The sequence below is a fragment of the Dipteris shenzhenensis genome, chromosome 4, assembly GCF_047967505.1.
Source record: "Dipteris shenzhenensis isolate YYH24624 ecotype China chromosome 4, Dip_SZ_1.0, whole genome shotgun sequence".
Taxonomy (NCBI): domain Eukaryota; kingdom Viridiplantae; phylum Streptophyta; class Polypodiopsida; order Gleicheniales; family Dipteridaceae; genus Dipteris; species Dipteris shenzhenensis.
In genome coordinates, this window is record NC_141599.1 from 43,734,779 (window position 1) to 43,746,597 (window position 11,819).

General features: G+C 41.3%; 1 pseudogene; it reads left to right on the forward strand.

Moving 5' to 3' along the window:
- The first annotated feature begins 6,518 nt into the window (after positions 1-6,518).
- LOC147902913 (uncharacterized) lies at positions 6,519-7,921 on the forward strand (annotated as a pseudogene).
- Positions 7,922-11,819: the final 3,898 nt, after the last annotated feature.

Genomic DNA, 11,819 nt, shown 5'->3' on the forward strand with positions numbered 1-11,819 from the left:
TGTGGAACCAGCCCCTAAAGGACAGGAGCGAGAAGGGCCAGCAATTGAATGTACCTAAAAGACCTCCAAGTGATAGGATGTAGCGAAAAGATCTCAATGTATGTACTCTTACAATCATCACATACTTCAAATTCATTAGGTAGGGTTACTTCCTCAAGGGTATAATATCATCCATCATAAGGATGGTGTGTTGTATGACTTCGAGTGGCATGGAGCAATCTTGATACTCATGCAGGAGGGCAAGTAAAAGCCTCTTCTTGCTTAGGGGGGTGAGTCATCGGCTATGTATTCTAGTTGAGGTTCTTTGCCTACTATGGCAAGTTCCACTAGCTTGACCTTAGCCGGACCATCATAACCGTGTTGATTCCCTTGATCTATCATCTGTTGAGCTTACTCAAGAAGTATTTTGCCGCCCTGAACATTATAAGCTTTAAAGTGGTTAGGGACCTAGCATAAGTCAGTCCCCCCTTCTTCATCATCCTCCAAGGCTTTTGAGGTAGGTTGCTTCTCCATAGGAGAAGTCTTTGTAATTGGTAGAGATTTATTCCTGAATTCCACCTATGTTGAGAGTTCAGGCTCAACATCATGTGACCATATGTGCATAGCACTAACCCAATAGAGTCCTATAAAAGAAAGGGTTAGATGCCCTAACCCTAACCCTAAATTGGTTTGTATATGTTCTACAATTTCAACTAAATCTAGTGTACAGTTAGTCATTTGTGGTGTGCTCTTTAGCTGTGCCCTCTCTCCTCATATCTACTCTTCTCCTCTTCCCTCTTCATATTTTATCATGATATCAGAGCTCCCTTGCCTTCCACCAAGGCATTGTAATCCTTGAGAGAGTGATTGAGAGATTGAGATTTCTCGAGTGTTCTCCATGAGAGTCCACTTCCAGTGAGAGATCTTCATTCATCCTTTGATTGAAAATTTCCATCCACTTTGAGAGAAACTTCCATCCATAGGATTTTCATTCATCTCTTTTGAGAGTTCGTGAGAGATCTAGTCACAAGCTCCACTGTTGTGCCCTCCTACATAGCCACGGGCTGGCCTCACTAGACCGTAACTTCTTCTGCCAGAGCACAGATAGTGCTCTCTTCATGAGCATCGCATTTCGTCAACCTCGCCATCGCTTGTCGCCTCCCATGCACAAAGGCTCTCCACTCTACCTCACTCTTGCTTCTCTCTCTTGCTCCATGCCTTACATGTGGTAGATAAGGCTCTCACAAATTTTTGACATGTGGCATGATTGCCACATCAGCCTTATCCCCAATTCCAAGTAATCTACCACGTGGCAGTTCTTAGATATCAATGCTCCACTCTCGTGTAACTATGCGTGTAACTATGCAGGAACCAGCTAACTCTACTTGTAAGCCCCCCATATGAGGAGAAGGCATTTGAGTAGCTCGGTTATCTGGTAGGTCCTGGTTTGGACACCAGATGGGGGCCATGTGTGGCTTGATGGCTGGACGGCTTCAGATAGAGTTGGCACACAGTCAACTAGGCTACATGCAAGTGTGGGAAGGCATCCCTTGACTGACCGCACTATGGGTAGATGGAGCATTTCTCGGGGCAGCCCACTCTCGGGTTGCGAGGCCCGTTTGGAGCCTCAGATGATCCCGAATGGCTCTGTGCTGAATGGTGTCCGTAGATCAGTTGCTCTGTTTTGCGCACCGGTTCTATCGTATGGTCGGTGGCCTATTTCGAGCCGACCACCAGTCGACCGTTTTGGGCGGACTGGGTCAGTCACCCAATTGAGCCTAACCAACTACGATTGGTGGCTATATAAGAGCAAGCCCGTGAAGCCCATTTCATCACTGGCTACAGTAACCCTGATTCCTTAGCATCTAGCCTCCGTCTTCTACTATTTCCAGCACGCCATGGAAGCTTCTTTCATAGGAGCGCACGGTTGGGAGGTAGCGCCATCTATTGTATCAGTTCTACAGTAATCAAATTTTTAATTCTCCATACTATCTTGTTTTCTCTCTTGCGTACGAGATCCTGTTATCTGTTGAGCACGGACGTTGTATTATTTTCTTACATGGTATCAGATCTTGGACTCTAGCAAGAAGATTTGGTAGTGTGTTTCTGTTTGCTAGCAGATTGTGAGAGATGGCCCAGCCCACAAGACTGCGAATCCCACCGTTCGGCGAAAGCGGAAAGTTGTACGGCTCTAACTATCCACTCTGGAAGTTCAAGATGAAGACCATCCTAAGCGCATACGACCTTTGGGACACTGCTACTGGGATGGACGTGAGGCCGGTTGCGAGACCGAATCCAACCAATGCAGGACAACAAATAGTACCAACTGCGGATGAGATTCTCGCGTGGACACGAAGAAATGGAGATGCGCTGTCTTCTATTGTCTGTAGTGTTAGTGATTCCATCATGGCGTTAATTCAACATGTCACCATAGTGGAGGAGGCATGGATGGTCTTGAAAAATCAGTACGAGACCACGAATCAGATGCGGATTCAGAATCTGGAGACTCAACTCGCAAATGAGAAGTTGTCTGAGTCTGAAGCCACAGAGAATTTCATCACCAGGGTGAAGAATCTACACGATTAGATGACTACCATTGGCATCACCATCACCAGCGAGAATCTAGCATGAAGGTGCATACGGATTCTCCCACCAAAGTACAACGGTCTTGTTATGGTGCTGAATACGCAGAACAGAAATCTGCCCCTCAACTTTGAGGATTTCAGCACGATGCTTCTGGAGGAGGAGATGCGTCAAAAGAGGAGGACTGGAGAAGATTCGGCTTTCTGGACCGGATCAAAGAAAGGTAAGGGTAAGTACTCTAGTAACCCATCTTCTTCTGATGATAAAAAGAGAAAGAAGAAGACCAAGTGCTTCTATTGCAACAAGGCAGGGCACAAGCAGAATGAGTGCCGAAAGAAGATTACAGATGAGAAGAACGGAGTAAAGAAAGAGTCCAGCAATAGTGCGCAGGCAGTACCAGTAGAGCTATTCATCGCAATTGAGGAGATTTGCATGGAGGCAATTCATGTACCTGCGGATGAACCGTGGATCATTGACAGTGGTGCATCGTGCCACATGACCAGTCAGAAGGATTGGTATACCTCTCTACAGCCGGTAGGGAATGACATCTTGGTAGCAGTCGGCAATGATGCAAAATGCCCAGCAAAAGGAAAAGGTACGATTGCTCTCAAGTCAGATGGAGTTGTAAAACAGTTATCTGATGTTCTTTATGTGCCAGATATCAAGAGGAACTTGTTGTCCGTTTTCGCGATCATGGTTCGGGACCTCAAAGTTCAATTCGATAAGAATGGTGCACAGATTCTGGATCTTCAAGGGAAGGTCATTGGTAAAGGTACACCGTGCAACAACATTTACGAACTCTCAGCTTTCAGTGCTCGAGCGGATGTGAAGAACACTAAGCTGTGGCATGAGAGGTTTGGTCATCTAAACCTTAGTTCTTTGAAGGAGATGCATAAAAGTGGAATGATTGCAGACCTACCAGAATTTTCAAATCTGCCCGATGTATGTGAAGCTTGCATGATGGGCAAGCAGCATCGGCATCCCTTTCCTAAAGAGGCTAGTAGGGAAAAGGCTCCTCTAGAGCTCATTCACACGGACCTCTGCAGAAAGATGGAGACGGAAGCTTTGGGTGGTTCCTACTACTTCATGACGATGATCAATGACTATAGTAGAAGAATATGGATATACTTCTTGAAGACTAAAGACTAAAGATGAGGCTTTTAATAGGTTCAAGGAATGGCATGTAATGGTCGAGAAAGAATCGGGGAGGAAGGTGAAGAAGTTGAGATCATACATAGGTGGAGAGTTCACATCAACTAAATTCGAACGTTACTGCAAAAGTCACGGAATCAAGAGGCAGAAACCCTCGCTACATACATCACAGCAAAATGGTGTAGCAGAATGCAAGAGCGCGTCATCTGCAAAATGGGCCAGAGCATGATGAAAGGGAAAGATTTGCCAAAGACTTTCTGGGCTGAAGCATGTAACACTGCAATTTACATCCTGAATCGTAGCTACATGAAGGCTGTGAATGGGGCTAACTCCACTGCAAGCCTTTTCTGGTAAGAAACCTTCAGCTGCACATTTTAGAGTTTTTGTATGTGATTGTTTTGTGCATGTCCCTGATGCTACCATGACCAAATGGGAACCGAAGAGCCGGAAGTGTATTTTCTTGGGCTACAGTGAAGAGGCAAAGGGCTACCGTCTCTATAACCCTGTTACTAAGAAGGTAATTGTAAGTCGCGATGTGGTCTTCTCAAAATAGCCGCATCAATTGGAGGAGGATGCTTCCTTCCCAGACAACCAGGACCACGATATCCATCTAGTACTGTCACCAATAGCAGATCAAACTCCCCCAACGGTGCTTGGGAGGATTCAAGACAAAGAAGATGAAGAAGAGATTGCAGAACCGCAACGGCAAAGGCCATTCCCAAAGTGGGTAAAGCAGCTTTTGGACTGCAGAGAACCTCCAGCCATTGAGGAGGAACCATCCGAACACCGCCGGTCCAAGAGATTAGAGGAGCAAAGAAGGGCGCAGGAACACTTGGTCAATTATGCTTTGATGACAGAAGTGATCCGTGCTGATGAACCCAAGTGTCTTGAAGAGGCACAGGGTGATGATAGGTGGATGGAGGCTATGCAGTCAGAGTATGGCTCCATAATGAAGAACAACACTTGGGACCTTGTGTATCGACCACCAAAACGCAAGGTAATCGAAACCAAGTGGGTGTACAAGACCAAGTACAAGTCCGATGGCACGTTGGATAAGTACAAGGCTCAGCTCGTGGCAAAAGGATTTGCACAGGTACATGGTTTTGATTATCAAGATACTTTTGCTCCCATAGCTCGACTAACCACAATTTGCAGTGTTTTGGCTTTAGTTGCCCAGGGAAGTTGGCCCGTGTTTCGGATGGATGTGAAATCCACCTTTCTAAATGGAGATCTCAAGGAGGAGGTATATGTGGAACAACCACTAGGTTTTGAGATCCCCGGTTCAGAAGGTAAAGTCTGCAAACTGAAGAAGGCACTTTACAGGCTGAAACAGGCCCCACGAGCGTGGTACCAGCGAATTGATGCCTACTTTTTGCAAAACGGGTTCAGGAGGAGCCCATCTGATGCAAATTTGTATATCTTCAGAGAAGGAGGCAGGTGTATGATCGTGGTCCTTTATGTGGACGACCTTGTCATAACAAGGAACCATGAAGAGAAGATCTCGCAAACGAAGCATTTGCTAGGAAGAGAGTTTGAAATGACAGACCTCGGACTCATGCATTTCTGTTTGGGGATTGAAGTTTGGTAGGAGCCGAAACAGATCTTTATTTCACAGCTGAAGTATGCTAGAGAGATACTGAAGGCATTTGGCATGGCTGAGTGCAAGACAGTACAGTGGTACCCCTATGAAGGTTGACGCGAAGCTCTCAATCGAGGATTCATCACCACTGGTGGATGAAGCGAAGTACAGAAGGCTTGTGGGCAGCTTGATTTACCTGTGCAACACACGGTCGGACATCAATTTTGTGACTGGTGTACTAAGCAGGTTATCCAATAAGCCCCGGGAGAACCATTGGAGGGCAGGGATGCGGGTGCTGAAATACATCAAAGGCACACTTGATTGCTATTAGCATATTGTTAACATCACAACTATTATTGGCATATGTACTAGTTAGCATATCAAGTATTCTATATTTTAGCATATCTGCTAATTAGCATATCAGTTACTAGCATATGCGCTTATTAGCATATCAGTTAATAGCATATTTGTTATTGCAATATGTGCTAATTATCATATATGTTATTAGCATATATGCTAATTACCATATATTTCTATTGATATAGTATTGTATGGTTAAAGCCACATATACATGTGTTTCCACTATTGATTTAAACTATATTGTGCAGATATAGATGGTGAAGAGGATAGCCCCTACCCTAAACACCTTGGAGAGGATTTTGCTACAAAGGAGAAGCTTGGAAAGGTGGCTGCAACAAATGAATCAGGTGGAGAGGACAACTTGCACCCCGAAAGTCACCCCAATGAAGATGTGTCTGGTAATGTCCCCATTCATGAAGATGTGGACACGACAACAGATGATATCATTAAAGTATTGAATGACTTGAGAAATCTTGAGGAATATTGAGGTACTACTACCTAGATGGACATGGGTGATGACAGTCCCTTGGAAAACATGGTTGCCAGGCTAGGCAAGAAGAAGAAGTCCATTTCTTCTTCTCTACTTGAACCTTTAAAGAGACAAAATATGCCATTCGGAACAACGGAGGATGCTATTGTTAAGAATGTTGTTAAACCACGTGCATGTAAGAAGTTGTGATGTACATTGTCTTGTTGTTCAGGTCCATGCTAGGCTAGAACCAAGGGTCTAGCCCATGCCGTTGATAATATTCTTAAAGTTTTGAATAAGAAGATTGTGCTTATACAAGACTATAGTATAATGTGTGCTCTTTGATATGTCCATTGAGTTTCAAGTGTTTGAGTAAAAGTTTGGATACTAGTCTCAATGGCATGTATCGATAATCAGAACCCTTCTAGTGCCAAACAAAGTGTTGATCAAACTGTTGAGGATGAAGATATAGACGTGAGCTCCCTCACTCGTCGACCTCTTTCCTCTATATCTTCCATCGATGTTGCCAACAAGGTTACTGTGGATGGCTCGTGGCAAAGATTGACTGTATCAAAAGGAAGTTGGGTGCTCATGTAACCAAACAGAAGGAAGAAGCCACGTTCAAGTAATCTCTTTTTGGCATCTTGGAAGGGTAGGGTGAAAGGTTTTAGAACCAAGGAGGGGATGAAATCAATAAAGGAAATATTGGTTCAACGTGTACATGCATAGAGAGCTTATGTTGTAAGAGAATTATCCAACTTATCTTCCACAACACATGCCAAATTGTAAGTGATTTCATTGAAAATTTATATTTCATAATTAGAGAATTTCCTGAACCGTGATGTCTTTATTTTTATTTTCAGATATATATCCTTCATCTTATGAGCAGTGGCAGCCTACCGAATGCATTTTAGGATTCATGGATGTGTTACGAGGAGTGGAGTTGCAATATCAAGGTAGATGGGCAGCACAGTTAGCTCAGTCGGGATTCTTTTTCTATGATCATTTTTACCAACTATTGGATAAAGCCAACACACATGGTGCATTGAAGAAACTAGCTCTTCCAGCATGGAATACCATTGATTGGCTAATTCCTCATGGTGCTGTAATAGAGTCATATAGAGCCAGGTTGTTTTCAGAAATACAACGATCCTTATGGCCAGGGATTACTAGTAGAATCAACAAAATAACTATTTGCATGCCAATAACAGTCTTTATAGATCTATTCAATAAATTTTCTATCAAGATTTGCAAGAAGATGCTCACTTATAATGCAAATGGTGCTAAAAGAATTCTTGAATTCTTGGATTATGACATGATAACATCCAACCAAGTATACTGTGAGGTTGTGCACAACTCCATTAAACTTAAGTACATGATTGCTACTCAAAATTTCATATTAACATTTTACTATAAATGCAATAGAATGATTAGGAACCAATTGGTTCCAATGGATCAAGATTTGAACTCTTTTTGTCCTGAGAATAAAGCACTGGATATCATCATTAACAAGAATGACAATTTATTGGGAATTATATCACTCAGACAATGCTGCACACTTGCTCAATTACACCAGGACATTCAGGTGGAGACAGAGGGTAGTGTTGCAAAAAGATTCTCATTCATTCTGAATAACAAGAAGGTAAACAAAGAGTTGAATATGACTCAATGTTTTTTATTTATTCTTGAACGAATCATTGATTAACACTACATGTTGACAGGTATTGCAGCAAAGGGAAAGGAGAATTCTATGTAGAGATATCCCAAATGGAATTATTGAGATAATTAAAAATTCATAATTACAAGTACGAAATGATTATTTTCATAGTATACAATTGTGAGGCAATGGATAAAAATTATACATTATATTGTCAAACAAACTGATGATTCTCAAATAATCAATGTTGTTTAGGCAATGGTACTATGATTCTCAGACAATCAGTGCCGTTCAGGCGATGGTGGATGATCCTACGAAGAAGGTTGACCAAGGAACTTCTGTTGCGCCTTTCCCTCATACACCACCTTCTCTTCCATGTTATGATATCACCTTTGCTCTAGTAGTCGAACCTTTCTAGGCTCATATTGTTGGAATCAGAGAGGCTCTACTATAGTTTTGGCTCTAACGTTACAGTAGTAAATTAGCATTGTAACTAGCTCTGGAGTGAGGTCCTCCATCAATTTTAAGCTCTGTCCCTCATCTATTTCTTAGAGCTTTCCTCCTCCATGATTTTCTCTTGTGGTAACGAGGGGCATATTGAAGGAGATCTACGATCATCCTAGCTCTGAATTTTAACACAAATTGATCATCATAGCTTTGTTCTGTCATCTACAGAAACGCAAACAAAACTTTAGTTTCAAGTTCTGTGTTAAGATTTATCTTATGTATAAATTTCAAATGCATAAATAATGGTACTTACGGGACCCACTGTATCTCCTGGCAAATAAGTCTGCAAAATATACTTGGTGTTTATAAGGACCCTCCATCCACAAGAGTGGGCATCATACTATTGTGGTGTCTATGAACCATCCAATCACTTGTAAGCATAAAATTATTCTAATTAATTTTAAAAGTACTAAGAGGGCCCCGGGGGATTCATAGGGGGAAACTTATGATATCACATGAGTGTACATGAGTGTACAATAGGGGGTTTTTTTGAAATGAGGCATAAGCTTATACATTAGGGGTGGGGGCCCTTTTTATTTTTTCCCAATATTGAATTTAAGTTAGGGGACCATGCCATATTTAAGAAGGGGGGGACTTAGTATAGCCTACCTTGCATAACTAGTCCGAACAAGTTTGGTTTTGTTTATGGTTTTAAATAGTCATAGGGAAAGTAATCAAAATTTGCTTTTTGTGTAATCTAAATGCTTGAGAAATAACGTAGATTTAAGGAAAGGGGGGGACATAATAGAATTTTGGTGGTATCTTATAAGCTTAAATAGGGGTGTTTTATCATCCTACATGGATCTTAAATAGGGGGTTTTCTTGAAGTTCATGCACGCAGGTGACGCCCCCCTTTAATGAAGAGTGAATCCCCCGGGAAGAGAGCAAAGGATTTCATGTCTTACGTCCAAGTGCAGCGGTTCAATTTCTCCCAACTTAGATGATTTTTTTTAACGAAAATCGATTGCAAAAGACAGTCTCTTCAAACCACTACAAGTTGCATATGTGAGTGTGAACAACTCTCTACAAGTGTAATTGAATTGAAGCAAAAGCATCCTTTTGATGGCAGATGTATTATAGATAAACTCCAATGTCGACTTCATTTGACAAAATGTTGTAAAGATTAGCATTTGTGGATTGAAAATAATAATCTAGCTCCTTATGCAATGTACTTGCTAATTACTTACTCTGAATGGTAAGGGATGACAATTAGGGTTACAAATTTAAAATTGCAAAATGTGAACCACTTCGTAAGCTGGTCCACCGGCTCCTTGGGATGCCTGATTTTGAAGGAGATAGCTAGGTTCACAATATGAACCATACCTTGAATCTCCTCATGTAGCTTTTTTTAAAGTAAGCTACAAATCAATAGAGGAATTCAGAATAGTATTCAAAACAAGTGATTGTCTAAATCAATATATAAAAAGAAAAACCTACCTGAGTCCTACAAGAAAATTGTATCCTGCTCTGTCTGTGATTGCTTTGAGACGATCTTCTGTTAGGATAAACTCTTTTATTGACTCTGTATCTATAAAACTTATCCTTACAGTAGGTCCCAATGTATTTAGATGCTCGAGAACATGTAGCTCTAGCTTTGTAGTATCTAGATTAGTGGACGAGGTACGAAGACACTTGGTGTCCTTATATTTCATCCTTTGCACCTCCTTGAAGGTTGTTTGTGCTCTTGTTTTTATTCCATGAGTCACTTGAGTGACTTCCTCTATAGCCACCTCATCTTGTTTTGGTGTTCGAGCAAGTGGTATAAGCAAAATGTCTCTCATCTTCATGTATGTCATATCTGTAGCCTTCAAGAGTTTGTCATATCTCCATCTAACCATCTTTAAAGTGGTGATATCTTTTGCCATGATTGTCACCCTATGACTGTGGGTTGCAAGAAGAAATGTCCTAAAAAACTCTATGAAAAAGTCCTCGGCAGCCACCTATAATGCCCAAATAGCTGTTCTTTGCCACCGGTATCCAAGGCCCACAAAGTTCATATCATCACAAACTCCTAACAAGCCTTTAAAAAGAAGCCTTGGGAATACATAGTCCCATGGCTTTTTGGGCCCTTCTTATCTCCATTAAAGTATTGACCTTCTGTGTAAAACTACTTGTTTTTGCTTGTTGGAGAAGATGCATTAGCTTTTCTTTTCTTGGATGTGAATCCCTCCTCACATATTATGAAAAATATGTACAAATCGTGAAATCTTGCATACTTTTCAAGCTACATACCTTATATTTTGTGGGAGGGGGGGACATGAGATTTTCATATTTTACCCTTGCATATTTGAATTTTTTAAAGAAAATCCATGTATATTCTTTATGAACCTTGTCCCCCCATCCCCTGGATTTTGACGAGGGTAGTAACATAATACATATTGAGTTGGTGCACTAAGTACAAAACCTGTAAAATTTGGGCACACTATAGATGTTCATCAAGTGACACAAATCTAAGCCTAAGTTTGGATGCCCACCATTGCCCAAAGATTTGGTGCTATTTTCATGATAAAATAACAAAGAACCTGAGCGAAAGCTATGTTAGGAGCATCTTAAGATGCTTAAGAGAAATGCTAAATGAAACGAATTCAACCTTGCATGTCGAGCTATTCTAGTAGATATAGTAGACTTGGTTGACACTAATGTAGTCACTAGATTTTAAGGTCCACCAAAAAGCTCTGAAAATGTTCTCCCCCAAGCAAGGCATTGAATAGAGGAAACTAAAACAAGTGGCACCAAAATTAGCCTAAGAATTGAAAGGGAAAATCAACACACTAGAGTTTCCAACATCACCACCTTTGATTTTACAACCAATTGGGCCAAGTGAAGCTTCACAAGCAAGTCTTAGCCCAAGCCACGTGCCACTGAGTATCCAAGCCCAAAGCATGGGATACCTTCCATGATATGATGTTAGCCTTACAATAGCATAATTTCTTTAGATTTTCCCATATGATTGACCAATGAGCTAGTGATTGGTGCTTGGTGTATGCACTGTGATTAGCAAGAAGATTCTCTCTCTTGCACTCCAACGATTTCTCATTCCCAAGATAGATATGGCGATAAAAACAATTTCAAAAAAGAAGCGGGAATGAAAGGGACAGGTCACAAATACTAAGAGAATTGCTAATCACACGTGCTTACATATTCATTAGTGACCCCCCGATGTGTGTGTGTGTGCGTGTGTGTAATTAAAAAGTCCCATTAACAATTAAGTCATACAATTAATTCCATCAATTGGATAAAATCTAAAAAAAGAGAAAAATATTTTTTAAAAACGGTTCGAGACGTCTAAGTTAAAAAATGCAACTAGAGTTCTCAAAAATTTTGACCAAAATTAAGAGTTTTTAATAATATTGAGTTTGACTCCATGGAGTAGGCCCAGGCTTCATAAATTAACTTGAATTGTGTGGGCACAAAACTCCTTTGAAAATAGTATCTCCTTGGAACTCGCAGACGACTCGAGCAAGTGTATCGTCCACACTATTCTCGGACCTTGGGATGTGATGTAATTGGATCTCTCAGAATTCTTGGCAAAG